Consider the following 24,056-nt stretch of genomic DNA (forward strand, 5'->3'; position numbering starts at 1 on the left):
GCAGAGCCTCAACTCTTAGTTAACCTGTTCTACTAGTGATAATATTATGTGAAAATCATGTCTCTATTGGTAGAAATCACATTTAATTATCATATCCATGACTAATGACGTATACAGGACTATGATCAAGTTTACTGTTGCAATAGCATATGATGCATAGACTATGTGACCCCATATGTAGAAGAGCCCAGCAGTGTGCACTAATAAACTCAGGAATAGTGTGTGCCTACCCTTTACTTTAGAGATTGACTTCATTACACTTGATCACCTCTGCAAGATCTTTCATCTCTCCATCACTGGATCATTTACGCTTTATTATGTAGTAGGATATTAGTAGTACCCTCAATGCAATGTACAATCTAAGTCACACGCACACACACACACACACACTATATACACACTACACGTACACACACTACACGTACACACAACATATACACACCCATATATAGACACACACAAACACATGCACACATACACCACACAACAGACACCACATATATACAGACATTACATATACACACACAAGATATACACACCAGATATACATACAACAGATGTACACACAACATATACACAGATAACACATACCACATATACATGCGCACACACACACACACACACACACACACACACACTCCACATATATAAATATATATATATATATATAAAAAACACACATCCACATACACACCCTCACACTACACACACCACATCTCATACACACACCACATCCCATACACACACACACACACACACACACAAACACACACACACACACTCCACATATCACATATATATATATATATATATATATATATATATATATATATATATATATATATATATATATAAAAAACACTTACACATCCACATCCACACCCTCACACTACACACACCAGATCCCATACACACACACACACACACACACACACACAAACACACACAAACACACACACACACACACACACACACACACACACACACACACACACACACACACACACACACACACACACACACACACCTACCAGCTGCCCATCAGAGCTTACAATTTCTAAAGACATTGTTAGGATTTACATAGAGGTATATGTAAGTGTTCACATTAGTACATAGGGGTAGATATTTTTCCTGGTTGTCCCATCTCATTTCGATGTGTTATATTTGCCTATGCTTTGCACTGCTGATAAATCTATTGCCTCGGGTTAACTCAGAAAAAGGAGAACCAGGTGGAGTTAATAACGGACACAACTCCGCTACATCCAGCCATACATGAATGTTTAGTTCCCTTGATAATGCTGTTTCCAGCTTTCTTGCATGGAGTATAGTGGTAATGCTGTGCAGACTGCCTTCTCCTGGTGCTGCAGGTTTTGTTCCTATTATGTCTTCATTATCTTCCTTTTTGTATCTTGCACTGTCCCCATGTTGCTCTTATTCATGAGGCCTGAACACATCTCCCCATGCAGGCCACACTTCTCCAGCCTTTTCTATATGGTGATTTGTGTACTTGGGATTGATAAGACATCTTTTCCCCTAATATCCTCTGCTAAGCACTCTCTCCTGGCATTCCCTTCACTCTGTCACTCTGAGGTAGCAGGTCACTCTCACCTGTGGGGAAATGATGTATGCTGAGGCAGGTCATGTAATCTCTTCTATTTACCCAGTGGTAGCAGATAAATCCCCAAATAAGCCTATGATTTCCACAAGCCGCTAGTTCTTTAGAAACAGTAAACTACTTGCTGGCTGAGGTACCAGGGACTAATGCAAATCCACCCAAGGCATAGAAACAGCATGTAAGATAGGAGTGCCAGCTTCAGAAAAGAAAAAAAGCAAAGCTAACAACTTTAACTGTATTGTTTTTTTTTCTTCTCTTAAATAGTGTTATTTCTTACATAGTGACCTGTATGTCTCCTGCGCGAAAGTAAACGTGTTCCTATAAGACTCTGTTGCCTGGATTTTAATATAGATAAAACATAATGTGATCTTTTTAATTTTGCTTCTATTTCTATTAATAAATGATTTATTAGACCTTTCACCACAATGGAGCCATCATTACCCATATGACACTGAGCTTGTCACATGAAGGCTATGTGCGCACTAGGCGTTTTTTTCACGCTGCGTTTTTATGTGCGTTTTTGTCTAAAAAACGCACCCGCGGCTAAAAAAACGCGGCAAAAACGCATGCGTTTTTGCCGCGATTTGGTGCGTTTTTTGCTGCGTTTTTGCTCACTGCGTTTTTAATCAGTGCACAATGCCATTAAAGATTGTTGATGAAAAAAAAAAAAAAAAAAAAGGTCTGATGTCATTTCCTTCTTCAAAATGTTCATTGTATGCAGGAGAGCAGACAGCTGCAGAACTAGTGTATGCAGGAGAGCAGACAGCAGCTGCAGAACTACAAGTCTCAGCATCCTCCATTCACTAGTGTATGCAGGAGAGCAGACAGCAGCTGCAGAACTACAAGTCTCAGCATCCTCCATTCACTAGTGTATGCAGGAGAGCAGACAGCAGCTGCAGAACTACAAGTCTCAGCATCCTCCATTCACTAGTGTATGGAGGAGAGCAGACAGCAGCTGCAGAACTACAAGTCTCAGCATCCTCCATTCACTAGTGTATGCAGGAGAGCAGACAGCAGCTGCAGAACTACAAGGCTCAGCATCCTCCATCCAGGACTGTATGCAGTTTTTTGCCCAAAAAGAAAAAAAAAATGACATGGGCTTCGCCATATTGTTGTATGCTAGCCGGGTACAGCAGGCAGGTACGGGCTGCCCCCAACCCCCAGCTGCCTATTTGTACCCGGCTGGGAACCAAAAATATAGAGAAGCCCTTTTTTTAAAATTATTTCATGAATTTCATGAAATAATTTTAAAAAAAAATGACGTGAGCTTCGCCCAATTTTTGAGTCCAGCCGGGTACAACTAGGCAGCTGGGGATTGGAAGCCACAGTGCAGGGTGCCCATGCTTTCTGGGCACCCCCGCTGTGAATTGCAGTCCCGCAGCCACCCCAGAAAATGGCGCTTTCATAGAAGCGCCATCTTCTGGCGCTGTATCCAACTCTTCTAGCTGCCCTGGTGACGGGTGGCTAGCTAGGTAATAATGGAGTTAGGGCTAGCTGTATATTATCAGCTAGCCCTAAGCCCGAAATTCATGGTGTCACGCCAATATTAGACATGGCCACCATGAATTTCTAGTAATGATAAAAAAAAAACACAACACAGAAAAATATTTTTATTAGAAATAAAACACAACACAATTAGTGACTCCATCTTTATTGAAATAAACCCCCCTCCGCAGTAATCCTGGGTCAGGGTCCCGCGCCGTCCAATCAGGATCCAATATCATCTGATCGGTTTGCTGGAAGGCAAAGCGATCAGATGATGTGTCAGGATCAAGTGCCTGAATCACATCACACATCAGCTGATTGTATAAAAGCCGATTATACAATCAGCTGATGCATCAGTAGAAAAAAAAAAAAAATAATACTCACTTATGTGCTGTGCTGATGACCGGCAGCTCCTGGAGCGATCGATTGGACAGGAGTCTGATCCTATACGATCGCTGCCGGAGCTGCCGGTAATCAGCTGATGAAGTCCCCTGACGGCAGGATCAGCTGATAGCCGGCCGAAAAAGCCGGCGAGACTACGATCAGCTGATGCGTCAGGTGACTGCATCAGGTGATCAGCGCCAGGTCCTGCAAGCAAGGTCCTGCCCCGGGGAGACTGCACACAGCCAGAGCGGCGGGACCGGGAGGAGCTGGGAGCGGGCATGGCACCGGGACCCTGCGGACAGGTGAGTATATGACATTTTTTTTTTTCTACTGTTCACTTTGGTTTTCGCCGCTGCCTCCACCTCCCGCCCAGACATGGCGCCGCACGGAGCTGACATGCACAGGACGGGAGATGGAAGCGGCGGTGACGGTACCGGGAGGATTCATGCTTCTGTGTTTACCAACAGAAGGAATCCTCTTCCTGTACACGTCACTGTAGTGCCCACCCCTTGCGTGTATAGCTGCGTTTTTAGTCATAGAAACGCGGCTATATGCGTTATTCATTGCGTTTTTAACATCTCATTGAATTCAATGAGTGAAAAACGCAGTGGAAAACGCAGAAATAATTGACATGCTGCGTTTTTGTGGTCACCACAAAAACGCAGCTAAAAAAAAACGCTGTGTGAGGACAGCACTTCTGAAAACCCATTGACATTGCTGGGGAAGCAATGTCACTGCGTTTTCAGCACAAAAACGCGGTAAAAAACGCCGCTAAAAACGCGGCAAAAACGCCTAGTGCGCACATAGCCGAAGGGTAAAAACCACTGGACATCCAAGAGAGACAACTATGTGAAGCCAAACATTAAAGTCACGATATGTATTTATTTTTAAACAAACATATTGTTATAATTTCTGCATTATACACCATGACTATGGAAACTTTTACCATTACCATTCGTGTTAATATGGATATTAACTCCAAATTCACAGACACACCTAAGTATAAATTATACAAAATAATAAAAGGTAACAATTCTAAAATTGGCATACATTTGAAAAAAAATAAAAAATAAAAAATGGTATACAGACAAATAATAATGATTCATGATGGGACCCAATGATGCTGTGAAAAGAAAAGACTGTTAATAACTGACTTTACTGTTCTCTATATGAGCAGATCAATCGACAATCAAATACCGCAATCTAATGGCATAAGAATATTATATAAAATATAAAATATTATATGTAGAAATAAATAATAAAAAATATATATAAAAGAACATATATATATATATATATATAGATATATATATATATATATATCTATATATATATATATATATATGTATATATATGTATATATACATATATATATAAAAATGTAAAATATATGTAAAAAATAAATAATAAAAAAATATATATAAAAGAACATATATATATATATATATATATATATATCCATATGTATATATATATATATATATTTATTTATATATATGTATATAGATATAAAAAAATAAAATATATGTAAAAGATAAATAATAAAAAAAAATATAAAAGGACATATGTATGTATATATATATATATATATATATATATGTATATATATATAAAATATATGTAAATAAATAAATAAAAATATGTAGATATATTTATATATATATATATATATATATATCTATATATATCTATATATATACATATAAAAAAGACATATATATATATATATATATATATATATATATATATATATATATATATATATATATAAAAAGACATATATATATATTCTTTTTTTTTTTTCATTGGCTTCATTTCAATATTAGTTACTTTTCCTTCTGTATTTTTAATCTTATTTCTGTATTTTTGGAGATGTCTGCCTTCACTAGTAAAAGAAAGCATCTAGGTATCAAACTTATATTAATGTCCCTAATTAGGATGCCTGACAGGGTGGGAAATGTAAATACTTCACTTCCCCTCCCCCAAAAAGAAACATACATTCACCCTCCACCTGCACCTTTCTGCAGCCATGTCATCCACTGAGATCTGATCCATTCCAAAACAATTCTCACACAGCAAAGCAATAATTACTAGCATGTAACTTCTGTATGAGTTTTATCTGCTTTTTAAAAATGACATATTTATAGGGTTAACATTTAATTTCTCTTGAGCATTCTCCATTGATACATATCTATCAAGTTTGCATTTGATGTAGTGTACATACCCACCAGATCCACTGGATTTCTGGCTTCTTCCACCCAGGAGCAGCAGTAAAATATTTCTACTGGCAAATTATGACAGCACTGCTACATTCACTAGAAAACTAGAAGAACATGCAATTGCCATCGCCCAGGGTAGCAGATCCATTAAACTTCAGCTGCTTATCGTGGGCACATAAATCCCAAAGAATTTATGAAAATGTATAAAACAACAGCTGCCATCTGTTCTTGATTTTTATTTTCAATGATCCCTAAAAGTACTTCAAGAATAACAATTGTAGATTATGTTACACACTCTCTATGTGTAAGCAAATGTCTGTATGTCTGTCCTTCTAGGTAGCCATCTATACAGCTTTCCATCTATCTGTATAAAAGGGCAACACTACAAGTTTGAAAAGTATAACATGTGGTATAAAAAAAGTCTAAAATATTCACCATGCCCATGCTATCACATAAAACAACAATTACTTTCAACCAGAATTTTAATTGATTTTTTTTTATTAGTTTAATTTGCCTTTAAACCTCAGTATAAAAATAAAGCTTGAAGTAGTCACTACAGTTTTCTATAAGCACAAGAAACTCCAGGTTGGAATTAATTAATTATGTTTATCTGTATGTTGTATGCAACCACTTCTTAAGTACAGCACCATGGAATCAATGGTAAGCTATGAATAAATACATAAATAAAAAATAATGCATTATTATTATTATTATTATTATTATTATTATTATTATTTCTATCACTATGCTTATTAGGGGGCTAATTGTCCATATATCTTTAATTTATATATATACATTTATTATATGTGTATATACAAACACACAAATTAAGGAATACAAATTGATTTGCTATGAAAATAAAATAAAATAAGGGGAGAATGGATTTCCATCACACATTTTGGGTCTTTAAAGTAAAAATGTTCCAGGGGATGATTTCTGTTATCTTCAGTGATGAAGCTCTCCCCCTAGTGGTTGTAGATGGAAAAAACCAAACTATTTTCTCTGGTTTTCTGCATTGACCCTTTCTACTGTATAAACTGCTATGAATATGAGAAAAAAAAAGGCAAAATAAATCAGAGAAATGAAATTGTCTTGTACAGCAAAAGGTATTTTCACAGGGTCCTTGGTACTTTTTTCTATTTCTTATGTTTGGTCATGTACATGAGTTTCTCCATTTCCTCCTATGATTTGGATGATGACACATGTTCATCACTGTTCTGTTCATTCTGTATGGTGTATACTTGTGTGATTTATTTTATTTTTTTTTATTTGGATCATACGTGTGTTTAACACTATTTTATAGGGTGTTATGTTTGTTTACATTGAACACCATTAACCCTACAACGCGCAACCATAGAAATCAACCATAGAAAACAAGTAACCTAGCAGGCCTGCGAGGCCCCAGGTATGCGTTATAGGGTTAAAAGGGGTTTCTAAACATTATTGATGGTTTACATTGCAAAATACTCAACAATAGTGGGATTTTGATTGTTTACTGCTAGTTGCCTATGTTTCCTGCCACCATGCAATCTACTAGTGGTGGCCAGTCTCCTAATCATGGAGGGCAGCACATACAAGCTCTTTTTGCTGCATCCCGCCAGCTCAGTGTCATTGCATCACCTTGCAGCATCGTCCGACATGCAGTCCAGGCAAGCCGCTCAATGATGCCGCTAGTCTGAACTGTCAATCAATCAAGAGCACACAACTCAAGGGAAGTAGAAAACTTGTCGGTAGGGGAGCAGTGAACTGCTCGAAATTGTGGATGAAAACAACCCTTTAAAACATCATTGGGATACGGACGTCATATTTACTGTTGCGTGTTTGGCGACAGAGCTAACGCTCAGTAGCATGCAGCCTGTACGGCCGGTCATAAAGCTCCTTAGTACAAAGATGTACTGCCCCATGCAACACCACACAGGATCCAATGAATCCGTGTGTATGGAGACATTGTTCTCAAAATGTAATTCTCCATACATGCAAAGTTGGAACGAGCATGCACCATTTCTGTACACATGCCTCTATGTGAAATCTGATGCATGTGGAGGTATTTTTAAGACTTCATGCGCCTCTATGGCAACTTTACTATGACCATGTACTGTACATAAGCCTTTAGGAACAAAAGTGGCAATATGATAACCATGGCATTATTACTACTCATTTCCTTTTGCTGCAAATATGTGAACTGTACAACATAAAGGTGATTTACTAAAGCTCCATTAAAAATAAGAAGACAAAGAAAACGCAACTCTGGTGTTTTGAATGTTGTTTATCCCTCCAACGTTTACCCTCCAGATTAATTATTATCTTTTGATAGATCAGAATTTACAGATATATTGATACCAATAATGCTTTCTTTTGCTGAAAGTTATTTATACAGGAAATGGATAGTTCAAAATGTTATATATATATATATATATACAGTATATATGTATGTATATATATATATATATATATATATATATGTTTTTAACATTTTTAAAACTTTTTTTTTAATCTCCTTGCAGGATTTGAATCTGAATCATTTGATCACTTACACTCATACAGCAATTCGACTGCTGGACCTGTCATGTAAAAAAGATGCTATTAACATGCAGATACGGTGTTAACCTGCAGGTTAATAGAATTCTGACACCATGTGACCGCCGCACAGAGAGCTCCGCTGTTGGGAGGAAATTAGCTTTATTTCTCCCAGCGGCCTCAGGCTTTCAGTCATAAGGGCGTGGCCAGCGAAGCTTTAGTCATCGGTCAGTGCATGTTAAGCAGCAGCAGTAATCACACCCCCGGCACAGACTGACCCCCAGCTCTGTATTAATGCAATGCTCATCTGGCTCTCAGACAGTGCTGGGGGAGTGGTTATATACAGAAAAAAAGTCGGCACGCTGCAAGTATTGTGCTCGAGGAAAGAAATAAGTCCTCAATGTCACAAAATATATAACCTCAGCACCAAATAAGACAACTAAAGTTCATGAATGCTGCAAAAAGTGAAATTTATTCCAATTCGGCACCACAGAAGAATCCAGAGTCGACATTTCACACTAATGGCTTTGTAAATGTCCAATAGCATTCAGGAGTAGCGTTGGGTGAATGTGTAGCAGCATGTGCTGCAAGCGATCCACCACATATATGGAGCACCAGGTGTAGCTATGAGAGTTCCGCTGCTGAGAGAAAATTAACTTTATTCTTCCCAGCGGCCTTAGGCTTTCAGTCATAGGGGAATGGCCAGCATGGCTTCAGTCACCGCTCAGTGCATGTTAAGCGGCGGAAGTAACCACACCCCTGCCACAGACTGATGTCCGGCTCTGTATTAATGCAATGCTGACCTGGCTCTCAGACAGTGGCGGGAGAATGGTTATAGCCATGGATCACCATGCACAGTATGGTGACTGAAACCGTGCCCATATTATGAAAAGCCCCTGGCAACAAGGCAACAATGCAACAAGGAACAATAAAATTAATTTTCTCCTGTTACAGCAAAATACCAATCCTTGCAAGAAGACCCAACATGAGACATTCCAGCTCATTACATGTTGTGAAGGGCTCAAGGCTCTTTAGCCTAACTTTCTACCATCTAACCTTTACATAAGATTAGTAAATCTCCCCCATAGTTCGGTAAGTAATGTTGTTTGACATCCTAGAATTAAATTATTAGCTGATTATTTTCAGTCGCGGAATAATTGATACATGAGCATAAAAATGTTCTCTGTCCACTTGCATTAATTAAAGCCCTTGATTTGTTTACCAGTTGTGCGTGTTTAGTATGTAACTTGGCAAATCTCTGTACTTTTGAGAACATCTGGTTAAATAAGAGATTAAAAAATATGCATTTATTTTCAGATCTATGATGATGAGAGCAGGAGGAAAAAATCTCATTAATTTATTTCACAGAAATGTCAATTAGGAATGATATATAACTGGTAAGTAACATAGAAAAAAATGTTCTTATGAAGTTTAGAAACAACTAATTAAGCATTTGTGCCTAATACAGACAAGAAAAATGACTGATATTATTTTATCATTCATGTTCATGGGACTAAATAGAAATTATACTGAATCCCTGTAGACAGGAAGTAATTCAATGGCTCGCATTTATTTATGTGCATTTTATACTGTCCAGAATGATAGTTTGGAGTAAAGTTCACCTTGATACAATTCAGTACAGTTCAGGGATCTCTGTAAGGGCTCATGCGCACGTTGTGTTTATTTTTGCGTTTCTGCAGCGTTTTAAGCTGCAGCGTCACGTTGTGAAAATGCATGCGTTCTGGTTCCCCAGCAAAGTCTATGAGAATCATGCAAAATGTTTGAGCACGTTGCTTTTTTAAACGCAGCATTTTGATTGTCAAAAATTTGACAAAATCTCTGCGGTTAGAAAAGCAGCAAGTCAATTCTTTTGTCCGTTTTGGCTGCGTTCTACACCCATTGAAATCAATAAGTTGTAGAAAAACGCTACAAAAATGCTAAGCAGTGCGTTTGCACTGCATTTTTGTTGCAATCCGCATGTTTTTTTTAACATAACAAACGCAGGTCTTTCGGTCTCTCTCTCTCTGTCGGTCTCTATCTCTATCTCTCTATCTATGCTGGTCTCTCCCTCCCACCCCTTCTCTCATACTCACCGATCCACGATCACCGGCACTGCGCTGCATGGCGTTCACACTGTGGCGGCTTCTCCTCTTTTGAAAATGCCGGCCGGTCATTAATCCATCTCGTATTCCCTGCTTCCCCCCCACCGGCGCCTATGATTGGTTGCAGTCAGACACGCCCCCACGCTGAGTGAAAGCTGTCTTACTGCAACCAATCACAGCCGCTGGTGGGTGGGTCTATATCGAGCAGTAAAAAAAAAAACTTAAAAAAAAAACGACGTGCGGTCCCCCCCAATTTGGATACCAGCCAGGGTAAAGCCACACGGCTGAAAGCTGGTATTCTCAGGATGGGGAGCTCCATGTTATGGGGAGCCCCCCAGCCTAAAAATATCAGCCAGCAGCCGCCCGGAATTGCCGCATCCATTAGATGCGACAGTCCCGGGACTCTACAAGGGCTCATCCCAAATTGCCCTGGTGTGGGGGCAAACGGGGTAATAAGCAGTTAATGGCAGCAGCCCATAGCTGCCACTAAGTCCTAGGTTAATCATGGCAGGCGTCTCCCCGAGATACCTTCCATGATTAACCTGTAAGTGAAAGAAAATAAACACACACATCCAAAAAATCCTTTATTTGTAATGAAAGACAAAAACACCCTCTTTAACCACTTTTTTAACACCTCAAAAACAACTCCAGGTCTGACGTAATCCACGCAAGGTCCCACGACACTTTCAGCTCTGCTACATGAAGCTGACAGGAGCGGCAGTAGAACACCGCCTCTCCTGTGAGCTCCATGCAGCAACTGAAGTGAGTCACGCGATCAGCTGTGCTGTCACTGAGGTTACTCACGGCCACCGCTCTCAGGTGGAGGACCCCAGCTGTGGCCGCGAGTAACCTGAGTGAAAGCACAGCTCACTACAGTCACTCAGGGGATTTGCGATCACAGGCGAGTCCTTCACGTGTGACCGCAAATCAGGCTGCAACACAGAGAGAGCCGCGCGATGTCAGTGAAATCGGGTGAAGCTCTGACATCACTGCTGCGGGCTCCTGTGTCCTGGCACTGACCTTGAAGGTTCATCTGAGTTCATGACAGTACACAGAGACAGAGCCGCGGGATGACAATGAAGTCGGGTGCAGTTCATCCGAGTTCATTCTGATTGCCCGGCTCTGCCTATGTCTGCTGTCAGCGGGCATGTAGCAGAGCTGAGGGACCACATTGACAAAAATGCATCCAAAACGCATGTAAAATGCATGCAAAATACATCCAAAATACATGCGTTTTGGATGCATTCTTTTTGTCAACACGCAGCATCAGAGGGTGCATTTATTTCTACACTGGACAGGACGCAACGTGCGCATGAACCCCAAGGGCTCATGCGCATGTTGCGTACTAACATGCATTTACGCTGTATATTGAACTGCAGCGTAAATGCATGCGTTCTGCGTCCCCAGCACAATCTATGTAGATTGTGCATGACACGTGCGCACAATGCTTTTATGAACGCAGCGATTTGGGTGCTAAAATTTTGACCCAAATCCCTACGTTCCTAAAAGCTGCATGTCAATTTTTGTGCATTCTGGATGCAGCTCCCACTCTGTCTATGGTGGGCGCAGCATCCCGAGCGCATGAAATCCGCTTTTTTTTTAACAAAAAAACTGCATCCATTATGCAGTTTTTCTGCAGTGATTTGACGCGCACATGTGCTGTGAAATCGCTGCAGAATATTCTGCAGTTATGTGCGCATGAGCCCTTATAAGCTCGTTTAATTATACTGACCATGATATAAATGTATTTTCAAGACTACTAAGATTGAAATGTTGCATTCCTGGTGAATAAACATCTTGAATGAAGTTGTAATGCTGCAGATCTTTTTTTTTTTCTTAGTCTTTTCCATTTTTCAGTTTCGTTTTTTCCTCCCCTACTTCAGAGAGCAATAACTTTTTTTATTTTCCTGTGAATTATGCCATATGAGGGCTTTTTTTTTGCAGGACCAGTTGTACTTTTGAATGACACTATTCATTTTATCATATAGTGGAAAATGTAAAAAAATTCCAAATGTGGAGAAATTGTGAAAAAAGTGAAATTCCACAGGACCGACCCCACTGCTGCCAGCACAGACCCCAACAGCACTGCTCCTGCCTCCTATAACTCTACTCCACCACCACTGCCAACGCCCTCTGGCAAGACAACACCGGAGTATAAGACGGACCCCATTTTTATTATCTCTAAATTTGGGCTGCGTCTTATAATCTAGTGTGTCTTACAGTATACCTTTTTTTGGTAGATGCACTGTTTTGATCGCCTGTGATTGCATTTTAAGTCAATGTTGCGACACCCAAAAAAATGTAATTTTGGCATTTGAATTTTTTTTATCACTATACCATGTACTGATCAGATTAATTAATTTTATATTTTGAGAGATCAGACATTTCTGAATAAGGCAATACCAAATTTGTGTATTTTTGAATTGTTTTCTTTTCATTTGGGCAAAAGGGAGTGATTTGAACTTTTAGTTTTTTTATTTTTTCATATTTTTTAACACTGTATTTCTTTACATTTCTTATTGATTTTACTAGTCCCCCTAAGGGACTTTATGTCTGTATACTCCGATTGCTTGTCCTGATCAGAGCAATGCTTCAGCATCTCTCTAATCAGGAGAAATGCTGTGTTCCTGTGAGTGCCGGCACTTTGTCGGCATTCACATAAAGTGAGTCATGGGTGAGACAGGGGTCATCTTCTGACCCTGCGTTGTCATGGCAACACATTGGCATCCTGTGATCGCGTCACAAGCTGCCAATGGTGGTGGGGAACACTGCAATCCCAGCTGCGGCCCTTTAAATCGCACTTTCAGAGTTTGACAGCGTTAAGGGGTTAGCAGGCATGGGCGGATCTCCGATCCACCTTGGCCTGTTAGGCACACATGTCTGATCAGATCAGCAGACATGTGTGAGGATTACAGCAAGCTTGCCGTGGGAGCAGTAACAGTAACTGAAGGGAGGCGACCAAGGACGTACCAGTATGTACTTGGTTGTAAAGAGGATAAAGATTGATCTTTGTGTTAACTATTTTTTTTTCATAAATCAATAGTACACATGGAAATAAGCAATTTGCTTTACTGAGATAGGAGATGAAGATGTCATATGGTAGGAAGGAGGATCTCTGCTTTTAACTCAGTCCTTTCTCTTCCCTCTCTGTAAAATCTCATCATAAAAATAACTGGCTCAGTGATCATACTCAAAGAGTGGTAGTAAATGGTTATATGTCCAATTGGAAGAGTGCTTCAAGTGGGGCACCACAAGGCTTTGTCTTGGCCCCAGTGTGAAAAAGACTTGGGTATACTAATAGATCACAGACTGCACATGAGTCAACAGTGTGATACAGCAGCAAAACAGGCAAACGGTTCTGAAATGTAGTAAGAGAAGCATAAAGGCTAAGTAATGTGAAGCAATTAGCACCCTATTCTCCTATTTGGTCAGAGCTTATCTGGAATACTGTGTCAAATTCTGGGCAGCACATTTTAAAAAAGACATTGAAAAACTGCAGCAAGTTCAGAGAAGAGCTACCAGGATGCTGAGTGAACTGAAAACAATGTCCTATGAATAACAGTTAAAGGATCTGGGAGTGTTTAGCTTGCAAAAAAGAAGGCTAAGAGGAGACTTAATAGTTGTCTACAAAATACAGATTAGGCATTAGAAAAAACTTTTTGAGAGTGAGGGTGATCAATGAATGGAACAAGCTGCCAGAATAGGTGGTGAGTTCTTCTTCAATGGAAGTCTTCAAAAAGAGACTGGACAGATATTTGTCTGAGATGGTTTACTGAAGCCACTAATGGGTTGGACACGATGATTCATCAGCAGTAATTGTAATGTCTTATGTCAGTATTGTAAACATCAATCTTAATTGAATACAAATTTTACCTGAGTTGAGAATTTTCAAAATGAATGGTCAGTCTTTGTGGAAAAAATAGATTTCTCTGTTATGATATATTACAAAGTATCTGATTTTCATTTGTACTTTTATTTAATTAAATAAAAACTAACCATCATTTTAATTTTTAAGTGTGTCCTTGGACCAGTATATTTAAACTCCTTGCAGCTATTTTATAAAAATTTAACTGCCCCAAGAGTTACCCCCCCACACACAATATGATATCCCCACAGTGACGCCTCCACAATATGATGCCTCAATCAGTGCCCAAGTACTGACAGACAAAACACACTACTTACCTACCTACTTGCCCTCAGTGTGTTGCTGTAGTCTGTCCTGTGTGTTGACTGAAGCTTTGAACTGCAGTTGAGATATAGTCAGCGGCATAATTAGGCATGGGCAGGACATTTGCCTGAGATGCAGCCAACAGGGGGCTTCATCGAAGAGACTGATGTGATGGTCTGAGGTGTCTCCCAAGCAGCTGAATTTTGTCACCTCCTGAATTAGGATTTGGCCATTCTCTAAGCTGGCTGGCTGTAACACACTGACTCCCAGCAATGAGTTGTACTCATGTCTTTAAGGTGCAAGTACAATTAAAGCCCTGACTGCCAGCACTTCCGGGTCAGGGTGATGTAAAGAGCATGATCGAGTCATGTGAACACATTGTTGATGTCACTTTCTGGCACTGCAGAGGCAAAAAGAACCTTGATATGGTAAACACTCAAATGGAGCTGAGGAAATGAAAGATTTATTGTAATTGGTGGAGTGAATAATTCTATGAACTGCATGGGTAAAATGTAGGAGTAAATGGGAAGTGAGAGGGGGGAATGTGTGGGCACACAGTATGGGGACAAGAGGGGGTGAACTGTGGGGAGTGTCATGTGTGAGTAAACAGTATAAGGAGTGGAGGACATATGGGAAGACAGTATAGTGAATGGGGTTTTGGAAACATGTGAGGAAATAGTATGGGGAGGGAATGAGGAGTTTAGTTTGTGGGGAAACAATATGAGGAATGTTGGGGGGAGCAAATGGGTGGGGAAACAATATGGGAAATTAGGGAGATGTGTGAGGAGATATTATGGAGAGCAAGGTGGTAAATATGTGAGGAGACAATATAGTGAGTGGGGGAATGTGAGGAGACAGTATGAGAGAGGGGGAAATATGCAAGGGGACTTTTGAGGGAAATAGTGTGAGACTGCATGGGGAGAGACAGTGGGAAGAGACCAAAAATAGAGACTGGGTAGTGTGTGTGTGTCGGCGGTGTAGATAGAGGGCGGCATGAGGCATGGTATGCCGAGAAGAGGAAGTGTGATGAGGGGGCACATCAATGAGATTGGAAAGCATAAGGAGGATACAGTGTCAGAGGACAGTGTGAAGAGGGGGACAATATGGAAAGGACTGGTCATTGTGGAAGACATGTACCATACGAAGGATTGTGTGTGGGTCACAATTTCTGCAAGGAACACAGTGAGGGGCAATAATTTATTGAGGGGCACTGTATGAGGCAGATATTTTTATTCAGGGACATAATAATCATGCTGCTATTTTTAAAGGCACAGTGTCGGGATGAGCTGCAGAAGACTGGAGAAGATGGAAGTCTGCCCAGCTGTGGAAGTAAAAAGTCATCATGGCATTTGGACAATATGACAAAGAAAAGAAAGAGAACAACTCTAATTAGAAAAGATGTCACCTATAACATATCTGGAAAGAAATATTTAACCCCTTTAAAATCTTGCACATATTGGTACGTATTGCTACAGAAGCTGTGCACGCATGATCGCTGCAGGGACTTTAGCTTATGTGACAGCCAAGCTCTGGTTGTCACAGCAGGAGTGTTCCCCACGCCACCCGTGAATGTTAACCCCTACATGCTGCCATCTGGATTCCCGAGACATGTCCAAGGAGGCCCGATCATTGCCATAGTAACCTGAGATCACCCAGGTATGGCAAGCCTCTGAGAGAATGCAAGCAGCATGGTCTGAGAGGCTTCTGCCAGTGTAAAACTGACAGGTATATTTCATTGCAATGCTAGAACATTGCAATGGATTATACCAGTGATCAGAATAATAAAAGTTAATGTCCAATATAGGGACTAAGAAAAAAGTAAAAAAATAAAAACAAAATGTAAAAATATTTTTTAAAAAACTGACATAAAGTATATTTATGGAAAAAAAATAAAATAAAAAATACACATATTTGGTATTGCCACGTCTGGAACAACCAGGTCTATAAGACTGTCACACTATTTAAACCCTTCAGTGAACACTGTAAAAGAACACAAAAAAAGTGGCAAAAACCCTGCATTTTCATCATACCACCAAAAAAGTGAAATAAAACGCGATCAAAAACTTGCATGTAAATAAAAATGATATAGTTGGAAATGTCATCTTGTCCTGCAAAAAACAAGCCACAAAACAGCTCTGTCAGTAGATAAATAAAAATCTATAGCTCTAGTAATACAGCAATGCATAAACAATTTTCTTTTTATGAAATTGTTTTTTGTGGTGTAAAAGCGGAAAACATTAAAAGAAAAAAAAAAATTGGTATCACTGTAGCCATTATACTGACCTAACGAATAAATCTGTCTTATACCTTTTACAACACGGTAAATCGCATAAAGAAAAACAAACAAAAAAATACCCAATTCCTGAATTGCTTTTCTTCTCGTTTCTGTCTCACAGAAAGCGGAATAGAAAATGATCAAAAAACATTATTTGGCCCAAAATGGTACCAATAAAACTCCAACTCATCCCACAAAAACAAGCCCTCACATGACTCTGTTGACAGAAAAAGAAAAAACTATAGCCTTTAAAATTTGTCGATCTAAAAGACCTGTGATAATTACCACACCTAAAAAAGCGGTATAAATCTGGTATCACAGTATACAAAGGCCCTGGAAAAGTATTATGGCTTCCCCCCAAAAAAGAAAATCAGCAAAATCTGCACTCCCACATCCAAATGCCCCAATGCCTTCAGAGCTTCACCGAGTGCCGAAACCACTTTTACTGTCCACATGTTTGGCATTGTTGTAGTGAGGAATACCTGCTTAATATATTGGAAGCATGAGCTGGCAACAATGTATGGGCACTACAATATACTGGGCATTGCAAGGGCTTATTTGCAATTTTTAGTTGTGCAACATTTACTGCGTTTGACTCCATGGATATTTTACGAAGACAAAATTGTCATTACACCCATAGATGAATTCCCAGAGGGGTGTAATTTAAAAAGAATATGGTCACTATAGGGGATTTATGTTGTTCTGGCAATTAGGGGCTCTGCAAATGAAGTCTGCCAACTATTCTAGGAAAATCTTTGCTCCAAAAACAAATTACACTCCTTTACTTCTGTGGTGCAGCCAAACCGTACTGTACAGTCACATGTGGGGTATTGCCACCTTGAGGAGAAATTGTGTAACACTTTATGAGGCCTCTTCTAACCTGTGTCCCTTGTGAAAATTGGACATCTGTGTATAAAAAACATTGTAGTTGTAAAATATAATTATTATATTTTCATCGCCCAATAGTATAAAATTTTAGGACACACCTGTGGTGTCAATATGTTCACTGCACCCCTAGATTAATTCATTGAGGGGTGCAGTTTGTAAATGGGGTCAGTTGAAGGGCCGGACTGGCCATAGGGCAATTCTGGCAAATGCCAGAAGGGCTGGTCCCTGTAGTGGGCCTGTGCCTGTAGTGGGCCGCTCACTCTATAGTCACCACCGCTCTCCTCAGCAGTCAGCACGCCGGGTGGCATTAATTTGCCTTGCGTGCAGTAGCATCACTGAAACCAGCAGGTGTGTTGTGCCGCCAACGCCAATGAGATCCTGTGCCCGATGTACTGCTGAGGAAAGCGAAAGTAACCGCAGCTTCCTCCTTCCTGTTCAAATGTGTTTGCGTCTCTCAGAAGTAAATACATTTGATCAGTGACCGCACTGGGCCTGGGGCTCCGACATGCAACAACTTGATGAGATCAGCAACTTGCTGACATCATCACACTGCTGCGGGCGCTGCTGAGACACATCGGACAGCAGTAAGAGCTCTGTGGAGGAGCCAAAGATGGAATGTGTACTCACTGTGGGAGAGTGAGGAGGGGATTAAGGCACATAACGGGGGAACATTTGTGAAAGGGACACAGCTTCGTGAGAGGCAGTAGGGGGAGGGGGAGTACTTTATCCAGAGGGACAGTGTGTGTGAGGGGGGATATTTTACATAATGGCAGTGTGTGTGTGTATGCATATATATATATATATATATATATATATACATATATATATATATATATATATATATATATATATATATTTATCTTTATGGGGGGTATAATATTATTGAGGGGGGCAGTGTTTGTGTGTGTAATATAATATTTTGGAGGGGCATTGTGTGTATATGGGAGGTATAATATTACGGAGAGGGGCAGTGTGTGTATATGGGAGGTATAATATTATGGAGGGGGGCTGTGTGTGTATGGGGTATAATATTTTGGAGAGGGGTAGTGTGTGTGTGTGTGAGTATAATATTATGGAGGGGGACAGTGTGTGTGTGTGTGTGTGGGTATAATATTATGGAGGGGGACAGTGTGTGTGTGTGTGTGTTGGGGTATAATATTATGGAGAGGGGCAGTGTGTATGTGTATGTGGGGTATAATATTATGGAGAGGGGCGGTGTGTGTGTGTGTGTGGGTATAATATTATGGAGGGGGCAGTGTGTGTGTGTGTGGGGTATAATATTTTGGAGAGGGGCAGTGTGTGTTTGGGAGGGTATAATATTATGGAGAGGGGCAGTGTGTGTGTGGGTATAATATTATGGAGGGGGCAGTGTGTGTGTGTGTGTGTGGGGGGTATAATATTATGGAGAGGGGCAGTGTTTTTGTGTCGGGGGTGTAATATCATGGAGAGGGGCAGTGTGTGTGTGGGAGGGTATAATATTATGGAGAGGGGCAGTGTGTGTGTGTGGGGGTATAATATTATGGAGAGGGGCAGTGTGTTTGGGGGTATAATGTTATGGAGAGGGGCAATGTGTGTGTGTGTGTGTGAGTTGTAATATTTCGGAGACGGGCCGTGTGTATATGGGAGGTATAATATTATGGAGGGGGACAGTGGGACAGTGTGTGTGTGTGTGTGTGGGGGTATAATATTTTGGAGAGGGGCAGTGTGTTTGGGGGTATAATGTTATGGAGAGGGGCAATGTGTGTGTGTGTGTGTGAGTTGTAATATTTCGGAGACGGGCCGTGTGTATATGGGAGGTATAATATTATGGAGGGGGACAGTGGGACAGTGTGTGTGTATGTGTGTGGGGGTATAATATTTTGGAGAGGGGCAGTGTGTTTGTGGGGGGGTATAATAAGTTGGAGAGGGGCAGTTTGTGTGTAGGGGGGTATAAAATTTTGGAGAGGGGCAGTGTGTGTGTAGGGGGTATCATATTTTGGAAAAGAACTGTGTGTGTGTAGGGGGGTATAACATTTTGGAGAGGGACAGCGTGTGTGTGTGTGTGTGTATAGAATATTTGGAGAGGGGCATTGTGTGTGGGGGTAAAATATTTTGGAGAGGTGCAGTGTGTATGTGAGTGGAGATATTTTGTGAAGGAAGCACAGCAAGTCTTTAGTGGCACAGCATGGGAGATATTTTTATTTATGGGGCAGTATAATGATACTTTTATTTTTAAAGGGGCTGTGTGGGGAAGTGCTGATGAAGAATAAAGAAGCAGGGTTTCAGAGACGAGCTGTGGGCATGAAATCTCATCATGGCGTCTGTACCATGGTGAGACATAAAGGATGAGAACAACTCAGATCAAAGAAGATGTCATCTATAAGGCACCTGGATGTAAATGTTTTTGTGATGCTGCCTGCGTCTTATCAGTACTTTGGTTCCTGTATGGTCCGCAGTTTGATAATTATTGATAACAACAACTCCCAGCATCTCCTTACCATTGTTAAGGACAAACTGGGAGTTGACGGGTCATATGATACAATTGTACATGGGGCTAGGCATGGTGATTTACTAATGTACTGATGGTGGTTTTTACTCTGCATTCGGTGCTGACGATGGTTCTGAAGTTGCAATCATGTGCTGATGGTGGTTCTTGCGCTGCATTCATGTACTAATGGTGGTTCTGGTGCGGCATTTATGTGCTGATGGTGGTTCTGGTGCTGAATTTATGTGCTGATGGTGGTTCTGGTGCTGCATTCATATGCTGATGATAGTTCTGGTGCGGCATTCATGTACTGATGGTGGTTCTGAACTTGACAATCCAAAACAAGTTTCATGGCTATGTCAAAAAAAGCTTAAAAATAATCAAAACTTTGTTTTGAGATTATGAGGAGTATTTGTCAAGATTCTGCTCCAAAAGCAGTGTAAGTTTACACATATTTTTTAAGCAGAATGTCTCCAAATCCTCCTCAAATATTTATTTTCAGTTATGTATTCATGTAAGTACCCTTTCCATGACGCTGACTGTTAACATCCTCTTGATGTCTGATGCGTCATTTTTGTTATAAAAAATACAAACTGCTGTTTCATCTGGTGTCTATAATTGTCTGCATCTCTGACATCATATCAACAGCGCTGTAGCCAATCAGTTAGCTACTGAGCACCTTGATTGGTTGCAACGCTGTCATTGTGATGTGACAGCAGCGCTGCAGACAATAGCAGACCTTGGTAAAACAAATAAACAATGCAGGGAATGGGTTTCCAAAACCGGAAAACCTAAGGTTATGTGCACACAAGGTGTTTTAAACTCAAGCAACACCGCCAAGTTTTTTAAGTAGATGTTGAAAGCCATGGCATTTTTTTTCCTGACCCATCTTCTGTGTAGTTTTACAGTCGTTTCCTGGGTATTTTTTCTATGGTCTTAACCATCTTTGGCTTTTTTAGTGTTTTCCTATTGTTTTTATCATATATTTTTTATTGTGTTTTTAAGAAAAAGTGATGGTATAATGCAATAAAATCCGTCTGGGCATCTTCTGAGCTTTCCCAATTATCTGAATTGTAAAGTACACAGCGTCTTCGGAGTGGAAAACACCAGAAGAATAGGACTAATCATTTCTTTTAACCGCTTGGTGGTTTTAGAAACCTGAAGTGGTCAAGAAAATGCTGAAAAGTCTGAACCTGTGCACAGCGAGTAGACACATATGGTCATTTATTGTATTTCTCATAGTAGTTTCCATGGGGGGATCTGCCTCCCAAAAATGTCATTGCACCTTCCCTAAGTGGTATGTGTCCAAAATTATCACCAGTGGAAACTACATCTATTTGTAGAATAGGTCATCAGTATTAGCTCAGGGGGATCTGATTTTGCATCCCTGCCTATCAGTTACATGATGAGGCCTCAGAATTATATGGAGAGCAGCATCCTCTTTATCTATGAGACCCAGTTCTGTAGGGAAAATAGCAGCTTCACCTGGTCCGGCAACTAAGAGCAATAAACAGGACTGAGCTGTAATACTGGACGCAGCCGTGACTACATGTTATATGGTCGTGTTACACAATCTACAAGTGCACAAAGATATTACACATTCACTACACGGAAAGTGGGCCTGTGTACCCCCAAATGCCAGGGCTGAATTTTAGTCCCAGTCCGGCCCTGGTCACTTGTGTGGGATTTCTGCTGGTCTGGAACCTCAGGGTCTCTGCCAATGTGACATAGCACTCACAAACCAATCCAACTAAATATGAACTCCAATATAGCGCTCCTTCACTTTGCAGTGTGCTTCAAAATTAGTTTTAGCAGTTGTATAGGGTATTGGTGAATGCAGGAGAAATTGTGCAACACATTCTTTGGTCCATTTTCCCCTATTGCCCTGAGACAGATGATGACACGTTTTGAGGCAACAGGGTTACTGAGTGTTCATCCAGGGCGAGGGCGATGACCGGTAAGCAGAGAGGTTGTGGAGGACATTGCCATTGCCATCGTGCAACAGGGCACGAACAATCCTGCTAGGAACAGCAGTGCATGCAATGTTTCCAGGCAATTGGGGTTCCTGTAAAGCACAGTGTTGAAAGTTCTTCGAAAGGTCTTTGTGGGCATACCCGTACAAAATTAGCCATCAGCAACAACTTCTTCCTTATGACAATGATACCCACATGACGTTTGCATTCATGTTTCTGGCAAGAGTGAAAGTGGATCGCAATTGGCCATGGAATCTGCTGTGGTGCAACGAGGCGCATTTTCACCTGAATGAACATACAAAACTGTCGCATATGGGCAACCGAACATCTACATTTGGTCAAGGGGGTTCCGCTACATTCACCAAAGGTAACCGTTTGGTGTGGCTTCACCTCATCATTCATCCTCAGACTGTTCTTTTACAAAGAAATGAGGCCAACTGGGGTTGCTACATGTTCCGTAACAGCAGTGAGATACCAGATAATGCTGAAAACAGTGGTCATTCTGTAACTCCAACAGCAGCAGTGTCTTTAGACGACCACCTTCATGCATGATGGAGCATCTCTTCACATTGCAAATCGTGTGAAGAACATTCTGCGTGCACATTTTCCCTATGACAGGATTTTGAGCCGCTCCTTCCCTATGCATGGCCGTTGCGTTCGCCCAATCTAAATCCTTGTGATTTCTGGTTGTGGGGACACTTGAAAGAGCGTGTTTATCAGGGAAATGTTGACACCCTGGCTGACCTCAAAGATTGCATCATTTTGGAAGTGCGCAGCATCCCACCAGACATGTAACACGCAAGTGTCGAACATGTTCTGCATAGGATGAACATGATCACCATGCATGATGGCGGCCATATTGAACAGTTATGCTAGTCTGTGGAAAATTGTGACATCTCCAATTATCGGCAAATGGTTTTTGGTCGCTCACTCATTGTACAGCGCCACTTTTTCACCTGGTGGGGAGTTTTGGTATAATTTTTTTTTAAGATGCCTTCCATTTCCCCATGCCTTGAATAGCATATATACCAATTTGCAGCCAATTGTGTCCATTGGGTCAGTCTGCACACGGCTCCAAACACCTTAGGTTATTTTATGGCCACCTTGTATATGGTAGCCATCAGTGGTGTAACTAGAGTTTGATGGGGCCTGGTGCAAAATTTGGACCTGGGACATCTTATGTTAGTCATAAGTATGTATATATACATTTAGCATTCTAAATCCTATAAAGACATATGAGTTGCCCCCCATTATGTAGTAATGTCCCCCACCTTGTTCTAATGTCTCCCACCCTGGGTTCCTTCCTCGTAAATATGTCCCCTATCCTGGTATACATGTCCCCCATCCTGGTAAGTATGTCCCCCATCCTGGCATATACGTCCCCCATCCTAAAATATATGTTCCCCATTCTAGCCCACATCCTGCTGTATATATAACCCCATCCTGGTAAAAATGTTCCCATCCTGGTATATGTGTCACCATCCTGGATTCAATGTCCCCATCCTGGGACCCTCCTGGTATATACTGTCCCCCTCCTGCTCCTGGAATTTACTGTCCATCTCCTGGTTTATACTGTCCCCCTCCTGGTGTCTACTGTTCCCCTCCTGGTGTATACTGTTCCCTGCTGGGCCCCTCCTGGTATATACTGTCCCCCTCCTGGTATAGACTGTCCCCTCCCTGGTATCTACTGCCCTCTCATGGTATATAGGTCCCCATCCTGGTAAATATGTCTCTGTTCTGTCTAATGCAAAGAACAATATTGTACTCACCGTCCCTGGCTCCCACGTTGCGCAGCGTCCTCCTGGTTAGCCAGCGCACAGTGGCTGGCAGCTGTGATCGTTGTTGGTGCTATTGCAACACATGACGTAATTGACATTCACCAACATAAGTCACTGGGACACAGATGAAAGCTGCCAGCTTCTGTTTGGATGGCAGTGTGTATCGTAGTACAGGGACCCGATGGGTC

This window comes from Anomaloglossus baeobatrachus, chromosome 2 (assembly GCF_048569485.1).
Source record: "Anomaloglossus baeobatrachus isolate aAnoBae1 chromosome 2, aAnoBae1.hap1, whole genome shotgun sequence".
Lineage (NCBI taxonomy): Eukaryota > Metazoa > Chordata > Amphibia > Anura > Aromobatidae > Anomaloglossus > Anomaloglossus baeobatrachus.